Source organism: Malania oleifera, chromosome 4 (genome assembly GCF_029873635.1).
Source record: "Malania oleifera isolate guangnan ecotype guangnan chromosome 4, ASM2987363v1, whole genome shotgun sequence".
Taxonomy (NCBI): Eukaryota; Viridiplantae; Streptophyta; class Magnoliopsida; order Santalales; family Ximeniaceae; genus Malania; species Malania oleifera.
In genome coordinates, this window is record NC_080420.1 from 125,189,471 (window position 1) to 125,202,088 (window position 12,618).

At 34.0% G+C, this 12,618-nt stretch overlaps 1 protein-coding gene across 1 annotated transcript in view; it reads left to right on the plus strand.

The window, feature by feature from the left end:
• Window positions 1-12,618, plus strand: part of LOC131153061 (DNA repair RAD52-like protein 2, chloroplastic) — a 73,248-nt gene that overhangs the window by 12,517 nt on the left and 48,113 nt on the right. The window lies entirely within an intron of this gene.

Consider the following 12,618-nt stretch of genomic DNA (forward strand, 5'->3'; position numbering starts at 1 on the left):
ATTCTGTTTAATTTCTACTTATCCTAAAGCCTCTAGATTCCAAAGCTTCTCTTGATAATTCTAACTCAGCTTCTACTTCATCCCTAGTTTCGTCAATTAATACAATATCATTTGCAAACAACATACACCATGGAACTTCCTTTGAATACTCTTAGTCAATTGGTCCATCATTAAAGCAAAAAGATAAGGACTCAAAGCAGATCCTTGATGTACACTTATGGTAATTGGAAATTCTCTAGTTTCTCCATCTATAGTCCTTACGCTAGTCATTACTCCATCGTACATATCCTTAATGACATCGGTATACCTACTACATACACCCTTTTTTTCTAAAATTCCCCATTGAACTTCCCTAGGTATCCTATCATATGCTTTCTCAAGGTCAATAAATATCATATGCAAGTCCCTTTTCTTTTCCCTAAACTTTTCCATTAATCTTCTTAAAAGATAAATAGCTTCTGTGGTAGATCTCCCAGGCATAAAACCAAATTGATTTTCTGAGATCTTCATTTCTAGCCTTAATCTTTGTTCATCTACCATTTCCCATAGTTTCATCGTATGACTCATAAGTTTAATTCCACGATAGTTATTACAATTTTGAATATCTCCTTTATTTTTGTATATAGGTATTAAAGTGCTTTTCTTCCATTCATTTAGCATTTTCTTAGTTTTTACAATTTTATGAAATAAATTAGTTAACCATATTCCGTTATCACCCAATCATTTCCAAACTTCAATTGGGATGTTATCTGGTCCCATAGCTTTCCCATTTTTCATTTTTTAGTGCAAACTTAACTTTGTTAACTCTAATTTTGCGAATAAATCTTATATTTTTAGTCTTTTCCTCATTTGAAAAATCTAAGTTTAAGTCTTCTATTTGGTTTTCGTTAAACAACTTACTAAAGTAATTTCGCCATCTTTCTTTAATATCTTCATCCTTAACCAAGACAATATCATCCCCACTTTTTATACATTTTACATTTCCTAAGTCTTTGCTCTTCCTTTCTCTAGCTTTAGCAAGTTTAAATATATCTCTTTCCCCTTCTTTTGTACCTAATCTATCATACAAACTATTAAATGATCTATATTTAGCTTTACTAACGGCGCTTTTCGCATTTTTCTTGCCTCCTTATATTTTTCAAAGTTATCTCTGTTTCTACATTTTTACCACGTTTTATACCAAATTCTTTTTGTCTTTATGATTTTTCGTACATCTTTATCCCATCACCAACTCTCTTTGCTATTTGAGAATCTTCCCCTTGATTCAAGAAATTAAGAATAAAATGGCACATAATTAGCTAATTACTTAATAATATAACATAAATGATGGATTAAATTTGAGAAATATGTAGAATTATAATTTGCGGAAATTTTTATATTAATTAATAATTTTCACTTATATATTAATTCTAATTCTGTACTCTATAGATTCTATACTTTATACTACTTTTTATATTAATTAATAAATTTTACTTATATAATTATTTACAAATTTATATACATAAAATAAAATAAAAGTAATTAAATAATAAGTATAAACTTAAAACTATAAAATAAACTAAATTACTAATTTATTAGTAATTTAGTAGGCTACACTAGCACTGTATTAGGCTGGAGTAGCCTTTGCTGCTTCAAATTAAAAGAAATAATTAAAAAAAAAGAGAAGAATGAAGACTGGAGTCTGGAAGAAGGCACTACCCAAGTTTCGAAGTGGCCAAACCTATCGAATGGAGTGAGTTTGAGCTGCAAGCCTTTAAATGTTCAAATTTCTTCTTGATCTCAAGATTTCCTCGTAGAATCTACCCTAAACTTTGCCAAATAACAGCAATTTTGCCGACAAATTGTGAAATCCCCACAGATTGGAGAGCCGACTCAGCCGACCTGTGGAGCACGTCTTCAAACAACAAATCGAAGCTGATTTTTGTGGTTTCAAAGCTTTAGATTAGTAGATCTAAGCTGGACGAAGGAGATGAAGGGGGAAGAAGCAGCAACACGCGAAGAGAAACACAAAAAATGAAACAGATTCGAGGAGATAAAGTGTCGGGCCTATTGGCAGCTGTAACATAGTGTAAAGGTCATTACAGGCCGTTACGGCTGTGAATTTTCTGCTCACTGCATTAGTGGTCTGTAACAGTATCGGAGGCCTAATTTTTTGTTACGTAATGGCCGTTATTTAATACCATGCTCCAATCTTGTCTTCCATGAGCGGACAAAGCACATTGAAGTTGATTGCCACTTTATTCGAGAGAAACTTATATAGAACCTCATTACGCCCACTCATGTGAAGTCTGAGTTTCAGCTTGCTAATTTATTTCGCTAAAGCCTTGGGAGGTGCTCATGTGAAATTCATTTGTAACAAGTTAGGAGCATATGATATATACGCTCCAGCTTGAGGGGGATTGTTAATGGTTATTTAGTCTTTTAGCATTATTATTACTATATGTTAGAGTTTTGTTTGTAATAAGTGTGAGTTAGTAAGGGTATTATGGTCATTTCTGTGTACTTACATATATTATAAATAGAGGGATAGACCTATCATTAAGTTTATGTCTTCCATTTTACCCAACTACTCAACAAAGACAATCTGAAAATTATTTGTGCTGAATCCAAAAGAAAATTTGCAAGATCACTGTTGATGTCAGGTGGCGTGAGTAGGAGGTTACCTCAACATTGCTGATTGCTTTACTTTATTGCCAATCTTGATTTTAGCTTGAAAAATTCTTGCAATCCCCCATTGCTCTTCACATTCTTCGATTGATTTTGTTATTGACATTAAATTTCTAGCATTAAAGGGTACTTACTGCACATTTCAGTCGGTTGTCATTGCTTTTTATTGGGGCACCAAACTTTTGCCTCGAATTCAACCTTGCCATTTTTAGCTGCCAGTGATATGTTCTTGTTTCCTGATTGTTTTTTTTTGGGTATCTCCTCAATCGTTGGTTATTAGAGTGGATTTTAGGTCTTTGTCTAATAACCAACGATTGAGGAGAAACATGGAAACAGGGTGGGAGTCATTGTAGACAAAGACCTAAAAGATAATGTAGTAGATGTTAAAAGAATAAGGAATGGGATCATTAAAATCAAGATAGCTATAGGCTTAGAAATTGTAAATATCATTAGTGCGTATGCTCCCCAAATAATCTTAGCAGAAAATCTTAAAAGACAAATTTGGAAGATATGGATATTATTTTACAAGGGATACCTACATATGAAAAGACATTCATACGAGCTGATTTGAATGGACACATTGGAAAGGATAATATAGATTATGAGAGGATACATGGAGGACATAGATATGGAGATAAAAATGAGACCGGTGATCAAATTTTAGATTTTTCATGTTTTACGATTTACTACTATTGAATACTTTATCAAAAGAGAAGAACACTTATTAACTTTCAAAAGTGGGCAAAATATAAGTAAGATAGGTTACTTTTTGACTAGGAAGGGGGGAATTTATCTTGTAAGGATTGCAAAGTTATTCTAGGTGAAGGTTTGGCTACACAGCATAAAGTCCTAATATTAGATGTACGTACTGAGGCTTGTTTTGTTGTTGTTTTTGTTGTTAAGAGGACTAGGTAGTGGAGCTTGAAGGGAAAAAATATAGAAAAATTCAAAGATAAAATTATCAAAGAGTGTGATTGGACAATAGGAGGTAAGGTAGATGCGAATATTATTTGGAATAAAATGGCTAACTCTATCATAAAGATAGCAAAAGAGATTTTAGGGGAGTTCAAAGGAGTTTACTCTGGTAGTAAAGAAAGTTGTTGGTGGGATCAAGAAGTTCAAATAGCCGTTAGGACAAAAAGAAAATGGTATAAAATATGGCAAAGTTGTAGAAATATAGAAAACCTTGAAAAGTATAAAGAGGCAAGAAAAAATGCAAAAAAGACCATTAGTGAAATTAAACATAGAGCTTATGAAACTTTATATAATAGACTAGATACAAAAGAAGGAGAAAGAGACATTTATAAACTTGCTAGAGCTAGAGAGAAAAAAAAAATACAAAGTTTTAGATAATTTAAAATGTATAAAGGACGAGAATGATAATATCTTAACTAGAGAAGAAGATGTGAGGAAAAGAAAGTATTTTGATAAGATGTTTAATGAAAACCTAAATGAAAGATTGAACTTGGAAGTGGCAAATAAGGAAAAGTCTAGAAGTTAGGAGATATATTCGCAAAATTGGAGTCATTGAAGTTAAGACGACTTTGAAAAGATGAAAAGTAGGAAATCAATAGGACTAGATAACATGTTAAATGAAGTTTGGAAATATTTAGGGGATAAAGGAAGTATAGAGTTAACTATTCTATTCAACATTATTCTAAGAACCAAGAAAATGCTGGAGGAATGGAGGAAAACACGTTAACACCTTTATACAGCAGCAAAGGTGATATTCAAAATTGCAATAACTATTGCTGAATTAAGACTATGAGTCATATAATGAATCTTTGGGAAAGGGTAATTGAACAAGAATAAGGCTAGAAAAGAAGGTTTTAAAAAATCAATTTAGTTTTATGCTTGGGAGATTGACAATAGAAGCTATTTATCTTTCAAGAAGATTAATGGAAAATTTTAGAGAAAGAGGGACTTGCATATGGTTTTATTGACCTTGAGAAAGCATATGATGGAGTATTTAGGGACATTCTTTGGTGGGTCTTAGAAAAGCAGGGGGTATGCAGTAGATATATCGAGGTCATTAAGGATATGTATGATAGAGTAATTACTAGCATTAGGACTATAAGAAGGCCTGAAGTCTATCTTCATCGAGACAGGTGATCTAGTCGAAGCCTACTACTCAAGTCCGACGAATAGTCGAGATTAGGTATTCTAGACAATTTTCAATCACAATTAGTGTACATCAAATCTTTGGGAAAGGGTAATTGAACAAGAATAAGGCTTGAAAAGAAGGTTTTAAAGAATCGATTTAGTTTTATGCATGGGAGATTGATAATTGAAGCTATTTATCTTTCAAGAAGATTAATGGAAAATTTTAGAGAAAGAGGGGACTTGCATATGGTTTTATTGACCTTGAGAAAGCATATGATGGAGTATTTAGGGACATTCTTTGGTGGGTCTTAGAAAAGCAGGGGGTATGCAGTAGATATACTGAGGTTATTAAGGATATGTATGATAGAGTAATTACTAGCATTAGGACTGTAGGAAGGCCCGAAGTCTATCTTCATCAAGACAGGTGATCTAGTCGAAGCCTACTACTCAAGTCTGATGAATAGTTGAGATCAGGTAATCTAGACAATTTTCAATCACAATTGGTGTACATCAAGGTTTTGTTATGAGTCTTTTTTCTTTCTTTCTTTTAGTGATTGATGAACTCACTAAGAATAGCTAAAATTAGATCCCTTGGTATATGTTGTTTGTAGATGAAATTGTCGTGATTGATGAATGTAAAGTAGAGTGGAATCTAAGTTAGAACTTTGGAGAGTCGCTTTGGAGTCTGAAGGTTTTAGGACAGATTGGAAATAAGACAGAATATATGAAATGTAATTTCAGTAATGTAAGGAGTAGTGGGGAGAAGACTAAAGTTGATAATCAAGAAATTAATAACACTTATAGATTTTGATATCTTAGATCTATTATGCAAGTGAAAGAGGAAATTGAAGAGGATGTAAATACATAGAATTAAAGCAAGTTGAATAAAATAGAGGAGTGCATCAGGCGTGTTGTGTGATCATAGAATACCCTTAAAATTAAAAGAAAAGTTCTATAAGATAACTGTAAGACTAGCTATGCTCTATGGTTCAGAATGTTGGGCAACTAAGAAACATGTGTGGACATCCTATTTTGTTCGGGGTCAATTTAGCCAATATTTGGACTAATTTTAGGAGTTAGAGAGGCAATTAGGGAGTCAATTTGAGTTCAAGAACTGTTAATTAAAGTGCAACTCTCTTTCCTCGCATTTTAGTGTGCAAATATTGCATTAGAGTATTTTAGAGCCTTAATTTCATGTTTTAGGGTCCTTTTAATCAAGATAGGGTCTTATCATTGTTTTAATTTAAAGTTGGACAAGAATAGGGTAAAAAGAAGGCACACCCCTATTGGACATGTAAGGGAGTCTCTTTTGACTTCAAGGGCATTTTTGGGAAAATGCAGCACTAAAATGACAAGCCCTAGCCTTGCTCTATTTAAAGGAGCTTAAGGCTCAATTTAAAGGACACATACGTTCAAGCTAGAGGAAGAGGGAGAGAGAAAGGGAGAAAGAAAGAGAGAGGGATAAAGGAGGACTCTATTGAATCGAAGGACTGACGTTTGATTTGCTTTATGAGTTGACTACACGGGGAATACTCCTTCATGTCATATTATTGGATGCTCGATGCTCCCCCAATCGAAAGCTGCGGCAGTTGGGAGTTTCAAGAAGACCAATGATCACCCATTGATTGGGTTGGGGAGTTTACCTTTGCCTTCTTCTTTCCGATTGATCACCCGATTTCTCAAAGAATCGAAGTGCTAAAAACACAAGGTATGTCTGCCATCTTTGATGTTTATCAAATCCCTACATGTTGTATGCTCGAGATCAGCTTAATGGCTGGAATTGATACCCTAATATGCGCATGGAGGTGAGCTTACTTTGAAATTAAGTTTTTGGTCATGTTATGGATGAAACGTAAAAGTTTTTATCGCTTAAATCTATTGTTTTCTTTGCTGTGAAGTCATGGTTATGCAAGAGAGAGGAGCTTTGAGTGATTTAGAGAGAGAATGAGGGTGGACATTGGTGGTTGGAGGCCACAACCATCCAAAAAAGGAGAGGAAATAAGAAAGTTTTGAAAAATTATATTTTTACCTACGTGGAGTGTCCAAAGGGTAGAGAATGGGTAAAACAAGGCGCCTATGATCAAAGTAGATAAAAAAAAAGGTGGAGGGGCTTTGGAAAGCCCGAAATTTGGCCGTTGCCATTATTGCTGGCAATGGTTAGCCAAGGAGATAACAACCTCTTTTTTGTGCATTTGAGGTCGTGTTTTTGGTTGAAAAAGATTCCTGGGGGGTCAACAGGAGTTAAATGGTAGTGATGACGTTGAATTTGGGACGTCAAAGGAGGCTAGAACAAAATTTTTTAGTTTTATGGTTCTGACGTCTTCACCAGTGAGTCGTCGGAGAAGACAATCAAGAACAGTAACTTCGACAACCCCCCGATCTGCTGCAAGCATGCCGTGTTGAATTGAACTGAACTATTGGACCGGTTGATTGGTTTTGGCCGATTGGTCGACCGATCTATCCTATTTTTATTATTTATTTGTTTTTTTAATTTAATAATTTTTTTAAAGTTTAGAAAATCAATAAAAAGGTTTTTTAATGGCAAAAATTATGAAAGAATAGGCGGCAACCAACTAAAAATTATTTTTTATTTTGAAACCATTCTCTTATTTTATTTTATTTATTTATTTTTTATTATTTAGTATTTTTATTTAACTTGGTTATTTCTAATTGAAAAAAATGATATCTTTGAGGTTTTCACTTCGCTTACTGCTGGGTAATTTTGGGGGATCCATTTCCAATTTTAGGAATTTTTAGGATATTTTTTGTCCTTTTTAAATATTTTTTTTATAAAATTTTCTTCTATTGTCTTACATTTTTAGCCTTTATAAATTGTGAAAAAAATCATAAAAATTGTAGGAAATTCCTAAAAAATGCCAAAAATTTCTTAAGTGATTTCTAATGTGTTTTTTAGGTTTTCAAAGTATTTAGAACTTGTTTTGCATCCTAATTTGAGTGTGAGGGTCAAACATGAGCCTTGACAACACCTGGTATCTTGTTTTGTGTGCATTTATCTATTTGTAGTTGAAGGACACTCTTATGAGGTTTGTTTATAGTAGTTCATGTTAATTTGAATGGCATATATGCCCTGAATGATTGAGACTTGTGAAATGATGCTTGAGTCCTATACGAATTTGGGAATGGTTTGGATGTTCGAGGATGTTCGAAAATCTAAAAACACTAAACACTAATTAATAAATCCGACGATGGATCCTCGGAATACATTTTATTGTTCTTTGTGTCGTTCTTGAGGTGAGGGAAGCCCCACAACTCTTACGGGTTATTCGATGGTTGTAAGGTGGAACAATATTTAAAGGCATCGTAAATGAAGTCCACTAAACACTCTTAACCTTGAAACCGCATTGTATTATGTGAAACATGGATGCGTTTGTGTATGTTGAAGAAGTGAAGCAATTGTATATTTGGTGTAATTGGAGATTTACCATAATATAATACAACAACAACAACAACAATAACAACAACAAAACCAAGCCTTTGTCCCATTAGGTGGGGTCGGCTATATGAATCCTTTTCCGCCAATTTATGCGATCATGGACCATTTCTTTTGATAGATTCAAGGATATTAAATCCTTACTCAGTATCTCCTTCTAAGTTATTTTAGGACTACCCCTATCCCTTCTACTACCCCCCCCACAGTAACTAAGTCACTCTTCCTCACAGGTGCACTATGTGGTCTACGTTGCAAGTGTCCATACCATTTGAATCGTCCCTCCTTTATCTTATCTTCTATAGGAGTTACACCTAACTTACTGCGAATATGTTCATTTCTTAATTTATCTTTCAATGTTATATCACTCATCCATCTAAGCATTCTCATCTCCACAACTTTTGCTTTTTGAATATTATGTTTCTTCGTCGCCCAACATTTTGATCCATATAGCATAACTGGTCTTATAGCTGTCCTATAAAACTTCCCTTTCAATTTTACGGGTATTCTATGATCACAGAGCACACTTGAAACACTTCTCCATTTTATCCAACCTGCTTTAACTCTATGTATTGCATCATCTTCAATTTCTCCTTCAACTTGCATAATAGGTCCAAGGTATCGAAATCTACAAGTGCTATTTATATCTTCATCATCAAGTTTAACTTTGTCTCCAATATTCCTCCTATCATTACTAAAAGTACATTTCATATATTCACTCTTATTTCTACTTATCCTAAAGCCTCTAGATTCCAAAGAGTCTCTCCATAATTCTAGCTCAGCCTCTACTCCGTCCCTAGTTTCGTCAATTAATACAATATCATTTGCAAACAACATAAACCATGGAACCTATTTTTGAATACTTGGTCAATTGGTCCATCACTAAAGAAAAAAGGTAAGGACTCAAAGCAGATCCTTGATGTACACCTATAGTGATTGGAAATTTTCTAGTTTCTCCATCTATAATCCTTACACTTGTCATTACTCTATTGTACATATCCTTAATGACATCGGTATACCTATTACATACATCCTTTTTTTCTAAAACCCACCATAGAACTTCCCTAGGTATTCTATCATATGCTTTCTCTAGGTCAATAAATATTATATGCAAGTCCCTCTTCTTTTCCTTAAACTTTTTCATTAATGTTCTTAAAAGAAAAATAGCTTCTGTGGTAGATCTTCCAGGCATAAAACCAAATTGATTTTTTGAGACCTTCGTTTCTAACCTAAATCTTTGTTCAACTACCCTTTCCCATAGTTTCATCGTATGACTCATAAGTTTAATTCCACGATAGTTATTACAATTTTGAATATCTCCTTTATTAATGTATATAAGTGTTAAAATGCTTTTACTCCATTCATCTGACATTTTCTTAGTTTTTATAATTGTATTAAATAAATTAGTTAACCATATAATTCCGTTATCACCTAAGCATTTCCAAACTTCAATTGGAATGTTATCTGGTCCCATAGCTTTTCCATTTTTTATCTTTGTTAGTGCAAACTTGACTTTGTTAACTCTAATTTTGCGAATAAATCTCATATTTGTACTCTTTTCCTCATTTGACAATTCTAAGTTTAGGCCTTCTATTTGGTTTTCATTAAACAACTTACTAAAGTAACTTCACCATCTTTCTTTAATGTCTTCGTCTTTAAGCAAGGCAATATCATCCTCACTTTTTATACATTTTACATTTCCTAAGTCCTTACTCTTCCTTTCTCTAGCTCTAGCAAGTTTAAATATATCTCTTTCCCCTTCTTTTGTACCTAATCTATCATACAAGCTTTTAAATGATCTATATTTAGCTTCACTAATGACCTTTTATCCATCTTTTCTTGCCTCCTTATACTTTTCAAAGTTATCCATGTTTCTACATTTTTGCCACGTTTTATACAAAATTCTTTCTGTCCTTATGGTTTTTTGTACATCTTTATCTCATCACCTCTTTTGCTATCTTTTTAATAGAGCTAGCTAATTTACTCCAAAGAGTAATTGTATATATCCCATCCTCTATAGTCCAATCCCCATCTTTGATAATTTTATCTTTAAATTTTATTATATTTTCTCCTTTTAGGTTCCATCATCTAGTTCTCTTACACTGGTTTATTTTATCATTTTTCTTCCATTTTTTAATACATATATCTAACACTAAGACTCTATGTTGTGTGGTTAGGCTTTCACCTAGAATAACTTTACGATCCTTGCATGATAAACGATCTACCGTTCTATTTAAAAAAAAATTATTTGACTTCTATTTTGTCCACTTTTAAAGGTTCTTAAGTGTTCTTCTCTCTTCTTAAAGCAAGTATTCATTATACTAAAATCACATGACATTGCGAAGTCTAAGATCATCTCCCCAGACTCATTTTTGTTTCCATATCCTTATTCTCTATGTATTCTCTCATAAATTTTACTATCCCTTCAAACGTGTCCATTCAAATCTCCTTTTATAAATATTTTCTCAGTCCCTGATTGAATCACTTTGACAAAGTCAAAACTTTAATTAATGAATTCGATGATGGATCTTCGAAGTACATGCATTGTTTTTTGTGTGGTTCTTGAGGTGAGGGAAGCCTCACTACTTGGACGGGTTACTCGATGGTGGAACAATATTTAAAGCAGTGGTAACTTAATTTACTAAAGATTCAAAGGTCAATCTTGATTAATGTTTGAACATCCTAAACTTATCATGGTATCATTTGGAAGGAGGGGTGTGTAGGGGGTGCTAGTACCTTTCCCTTACATTACAGAACTGTCGAACACAGGTCTAAAACATAGACCATAAACTATTAGTTCCTTGGACCCTATGTTTAGCTAGAGACCATTTAATTGGTAGTAATTAGGTGAACTTGACCACACCTAGGTAAAAAAAGGTTAGTGGCGACCCCGTGAACCTATGTAGTGCAAGATAGAGGTCAATTAACAGATCTTTTAATAGCCATCCCCATTGATGCATCGGATCTCAGTCCGCATATGTTGACAACGTGCACAAAAAGTAAAAGTTGTGAAATGCAAATGTTAAGGTGGATGAGTGGTATAATAGTAAGAAATGAATTAGGGAACGTGCATATAAGCCATAATCTAGGTATAGCACTGGTCGAAATAAAAGGGGGGGGGGGGCGGTTTAGATGGTTTGGGCATTTGAAACACATGCCTAGTAGCATGCTTGGGAAGAGGAGTGAGTTATTTTTAGTTTCTGGCATGAAAAGGGATTGGGTAGGCCTAAAATAACTTGGAATGAGGTAGTGAGGAAGAATTTAATAGCTCTTAATCTAGTAGAGGAAAATGTTTTTGATCGGGTGAATAGGCTGAAAAGGATTCATGTAGCCGACCCCTCCTAGTGGGACTTCAGGCTTGTTCTTCTTGCTGTTGTTGTATTATTATGAATATAATAAAAGGGCAGCCCAGTGCACAAAGCTCCCGCGTAATATTAATGTATATTTATGGGGGCATTAATGTCTTATCGACCAAAATAGTAGGACAGTTTAGTCCGTTAATCCTTGCCATGGGGGAGCATGAAAATGAGGTGCACATGTTTGAGAATGAGATTCACATGTTTTGTGGGGATCTGAGTCCTCAGGGAATGTGAAATTCCTGCCACTTTAGATTCGGTCCCCTAAACTAATGTGCAAATGGCCATGGGACATCGCATCCCCAAGAATGTCAAAAGATGTCATGAACCAACTGCCCCTTAATGTATCTAAATAAAGGCTAAAGGCCTTCATTATCTTAAAGGAAATGCGTACTTTGAATGTTTAATAAATATTACAGGAGAAGGGGCAATCCAAATCCAAAGGCTGATATTGTTATTTGGTAGGATTCTCACATTGAGCTGGTCTACAATGTCTGGGCTGGTATTGATTTTATTTGATATATGAAGGAATGTTTGAAGAATTTTAATCTTATGTTCTTCTATGTTGGGTGTGTTTGCCTTATCTCCTAAGTGCCATTGCTCTTGAAGCCCTATGTTCAATTGCCTTGGTTTCTTTATCTTCTTCTCTCCTTTCTGTTAGCTCCCAAATGCTTCCTTAAATCCCACTGTCATCCTAACCCATTGTAATCATCCATAGCTGTACCTCTGGCAACTGTAACCCTAAACCTCCAATTATAGTGCTGCTGTAATTCGTCTGTGACACTACCTCAATATATTTACTTTTAAGCATTAATTTTTTTTTTTGTCGTTTATTTATCCTTTTGTGTTCAAATGTTGGATATCCTTAATTGTTTGTTGATCATGTCACTACACATAGAGCAATGATTTTCTCAAAATGCTTTGCAAGTAATTGAAATTGTTGCGATTTACAAGATTCAATTTCAGTCAAGTGTTTCTTTGAGTAACTTAAGAGACAAGTTAACTTGAGGATCCGATATGAATGTGTTCAATTGATGCCTTTCG